Here is a 4,908-nt window from a genome sequence, read left to right as displayed (position 1 = left end):
TGTAGTGTTTCTTTTATGAGGTTTAAGTAGAGGTAAAACTAATCTATGGTGATAGCAATAGAAGTGGCTGCTTCTAGGGGCGCAAGGGTTGACTGAAAGAGGGTTACTAGGGAATTTATTAGAGCAATAAAAATGTTCTACATCTTGATTATATGAGTATACAGATTTATAGAAAGTCTTCGAATCGTACACTTAGGATTGGTACATTTCACTGTATGGGAATTTTGCCTCAAATAAAAAAAAGAACTACTACACATGTACTAAAATGGCTTTAAAAAGAGAAAACGCAATACCAAGTGCTGGAGACGATGTGGAAATCTCATATATTACTGGTGGGAATACAAAATGGTATATCCACTTTAAAAAATAGTTTGGCAGGCAAGGTGTGGTGGCTCTTGCACTTTGGGGAGCCGAGAAGGGCTGATGGCTTGAGTTCAGGAGTTTGAGACCAGCCTCCTGGGCAATATGGTGAAACCTCATCTCTACTAAAAACAGAAAATTAGCCAGGCATTTTCTGTGTTTTTAGTAGAGATGAGGTTTCGCCATATTGAGCATCTGTAGTCCCAGCTGCTTGGAAGGCTGAGGTGGGAGAATCACCTAAGCTAGGGAAGTCAAGGCTGCAGCTGAGCTGTGATCATGCCACTGTACTCCAACCTGGGCAATGGAAGTGAGACCATGTCTCCGTAAAAAAAAGTCTGGTACTTTCTTATAAAATTAAACCGGTACTTACCATATGACACAGCAATCTCACTTCTTGGTATTTACTCAAGAGAAATAAGATATGTCATAGAAACACCTGTAAGTGACTGTTTATAGATTTTTTTTTTTTTTTTGAGGCGGAGTTTCACTCATGTTACCCAGGCTAGAGTGCAATGGCGCGATCTCAGCTCACCGCAACCTCCGCCTCCTGGGTGCAGGCAATTCTCCTGCCTCAGCCTCCTGAGTAGCTGGGATTACAGGCACGCGCCACCATGCCCAGCTGATTTTTTGTATTTTTAGTAGAGACGGGGTTTCACCATGTTGACCAGGATGGTCTCGATCTCTTGACCTCGTGATCCACCCGCCTCGGCCTCCCAAAGTGCTGGGATTACAGGCTTGAGCCACCGCGCCCGGCCTGTTTATAGATGTTTTATTCACAATAGTTGATTTTCGTAAAACAGAGAGAAGCATCAGTATTTACAGTTGGGAGACTATTGCAGTAGTCCTGGTGAAAGATGGTAATAAGGTCTAGGCTGATAGGAATGAAGATGAAGAGAAGTTAACAAATCCAGGATGTATCTGGAGAGAGAGTCTAAGGGCATTGCCAATGGTGTGAGAAGAAGAAAGGAATCCAGAATGACTCTAAGGTCTTTGGTATAAGCAACTGGATGGGTGATGATGCCACTTATGTGGCTGTGAAAGACCAGGTAAAGTAGGTGAGTACAGAGAAAAATCCAGAGTTCTCTGTTAGCCATGTTAAGTCTGAGGTGCTTATTAGACTTCACAAGTGGTGGAGCGGTAAATTTCAGAAAAAAGATGCTGCAATCTTTTATTGTTAGAACATAAACTGTCAATCTGGTCATGAGGAGGAGGCTGTGATGATAGGTGGCAGCAGAACGCCACGCTTTCAAGTTGTGATAGTGTGTCAGGAATAGGCTGACAAGCCACAGAATTAGGTATGATCTAGAATCTCTGTAAAATTGTGGACCTAACAGATAGAATGAATAGAAAAAGAATTCAGGATCCGATGAAACAATAAGTAGCTTAATCCAAACAAATGGTGTAATTACTGAGTAGAGGTTTATAGGAGCTAATCAGGCTTGGAAATTAGATAATGATACGATTTAGGTTCAAGGATGTGGGCTAATGTGACTGTTTTCTATTAGTTATGTATTGCTACGTAACAAATTACTCCAAAATTTAGAGGCTTAAAACAATAATAAATGTTTATAATTTCACAGGGGTTCTGTGGATCAGGAATTTGCGAGTTGATTAGTGTTTCTGTTTTCTCCTTGTTGTTGCTTTTGGGGAGAAAGAGGGCAGAATGGAGCAGCTTAGTTTTAATTAAGAGTCCCTCGTGAGATTGCTTTCAAAATGTTGGTGAGGGCTGCAGTTATCTGAAAGCTTGGCTGGGGCTAGAGGATCTGCTTCCCAGATGGGTGATTCATACTCGTGGCAAGCTAATGCTGGCCCTTGGTGGGAGGACTCAGTTCCTCACTACATGACTGCTCCATAGGACTGTATGAGTAGCTGGCTTTGTCCAGAGCAAATGATCCAAGAGCATGTAAGGCAGAAGTAGAAATGGCTTTGATGATTTAGCTTTAGAAGTCACTCTACATCATTTCCACAATGCCTTATTGATTTTCCAGGTCAGACCTGTTCAGAGTGGAAGTCTCTGCCCAAGGGAGTATGAGGTGTGAGAATCTGTGGGGGTTATTTTGAAGGCTGGCTACAACTCCTTTGTAAGTTCTAAGGTTCATGACATATTAAAAGGGACTCATCTCCTGGTAGTGGTATTATGAACAAAATTCCCTAGGTATTTGTTTTTGTTTGTTTGTTTTGAGACAGGGTCTTGCTCTGTCACCCAACCTGAAGTGCCGTGCTCACGGCAGCTTTAACCTCCTGGGCTCAGGTGATCCTCCAACCTTAGCCTCCCAGGTAGCTGGGATCTCAGGCCAGCAAATTTTTAATTTTTGTAGGGAGGGGTCTCCCTATGTTTTCCAGGCTGGTCTCGAATTCCTGGATTCAAGTGATCCATCTCGGCCTCCCAAAGTGCTGGGATTACACGAATCATCTACCTCATCCGGCCCCCCTAGAAATACGTTCAAGGCTCTAGACCTCGTGTACCAGCTTTGGAAGGTATGTTCAAAAGAATTTGAGACAAACTTTTTTTGTAAAGCAGTAAATATTTTATTGTATTTTATTTATTTGTTTAGTTTTTGAGATGGATCTCACTCTGTCACCCAGGCTGGAGTGCAGTGGCACCACCTGAGCTCACTGCAGCCTCCGCCTCCCAGGTTCAAGTGATTCTCCTGCCTCAGCCCCTCCTGAGTAGCTAGGATTACAGGAACCCACCACCATGCCCAACTACTTTTTGTACTTTTAGTAGAGAAGTCTCCTGACCTCAGGTGATCCACCCACCTCAGACTCCCAGAGTGCTGGGATTACGGGCATGAGCCACTGCACCCAGCTTAAAGCAATAAGTATTTTAAACCTAGGTAGGTTTATTAGGTTTCTACAATTAAATATAGAAATGATTAAGAAAATCAGACACATCGTATTAGTATTTTTGTGTAAAGGAATCTGTATATTTAGTATCTTAGGTCTTTATAGTGTTTAAGAGAATATGATCTATTAGAAAAACAGATGGGTAGTACTTATTAAAAACATATAAACTAAGTAATTGACTTGGTTTGTGATTTTAAGTGGAAATATTTCAAAATGTACATGTAATATTAGAAATGTAAAAGAACCTAAAACTAACACATTTTTAAGATTAATCGATTGGATATATATGTATGACTTAAGTACTTGAAAAAGACTTTTTTTGTCAATCATACAACTGAAGTACTTACCAAATAAATTACTTTATATTTACCAGTGCAGATAAAATACTTAGGTTTTATTTTTTATTTTTTATTTTTATTTTAGACAAGAGTCTTGCTTTGTCTCCCGACTGGAGTGAAATGGTGCAATCTTGGCTCATTGCAACCTCTGCCTCCCGGGTTCAAGTGATTCTCCTGCCTCAGTCTCCCAGCTAATCCAGCTAATCTCCCAGCTAATCTCCAGCTGTAATCAGCTGGGATTACAGGCGCCTGCCACCACGCCCACGTAATTTTTGTATTTTTAGTAGAGATGGGGTTTCACCCTGCTGGCTAGGCTGGTCTCTGACTCCTGGCCTCAAGCGATCTGCCCACCTCAGCCTCCCAAAGAGCTGGGATTACAGTTGTGAGCCATCACGCCCCCGCCAATTAAGTAAATTTATAAATTTGAACAAACATTAATCAAAAGCCTCCTCAAAAGTGATTGTTTAAATTTAGCTGTATCTATAAAATTTATAAGCTGAATGTATAAGCTTACAGAAAAATCCTCCTGAGTTTTGATTTTGTAAAGTCAAATATTAAGTTTCAAAGCCAGGCAACTTCTGAATAATTTGTTTCCTCTTTTCTTTTTTGAGACAGAGTCTCACTCTATTGCCCAGGCTGGAGTGCAATGGCGTGATCTCGGCTCCACTGCAACCTCCACCTCCCGGGCTCAAGCACTCCTCCCACTACAGCCTCCAGAGGAACTGGGACTACAGGTACACAGCACCACGCTGACCTGAATATTAATAATTTTTTCTATTCACAAAAGCTGCCTTTGAGGGAATATGCTGAATTGGATGGCAGATAAGGAAGGAAAGGTGAAGGAGAGATTGTGGCTGATGGGTCAGGGCCTGACTCAATAAGCTTGGGCCTGTCTCTAGCTGCCTTGAGAGCCTAGCTGCTCCACTGCTATGAGCTCCTCAGTGCCGAAGCTGCAGGATTGGGGAAGGGAAGCCGGAGCCATGCCCCTGTCTGAGTTTGTCTGTCCCCAGCAACCCCTTGTCCTCACTAGGCTCTGTGCATGTAATAAATGATGCACTGGCCTTAATAGCAATTCACAGCATGATTCTTGTTTCTCCAAAGGAGCTGAGCACATGGTGTAATGGTCTTTCTTTATTAACTTGCTCTTTGATTGTCCAAGGGACTCCTAACTGACCTGCAGAACTAATTGTGGCTGTATTAAGCCAAGAGTACAGTAAAAACCCAAAGAATGGGGCTAGACGTGGTGGCTCATGCCTGTAATCCGAGCACTTTGGGAGGCCAAGGTGGGCAAATCATAAGGTCAGGAGATCAAGACCATCCTGGCTAACATGGTAAAACCCCATATCTACTAAAAATACAAAAA

Source organism: Sapajus apella, unplaced genomic scaffold (assembly GCF_009761245.1).
Source record: "Sapajus apella isolate SASKATOON/1434 unplaced genomic scaffold, GSC_monkey_1.0 scaffold27, whole genome shotgun sequence".
In the NCBI taxonomy this organism is placed as follows: Eukaryota; Metazoa; Chordata; class Mammalia; order Primates; family Cebidae; genus Sapajus; species Sapajus apella.
Note: the sequence above shows the minus strand (reverse complement) of the source record.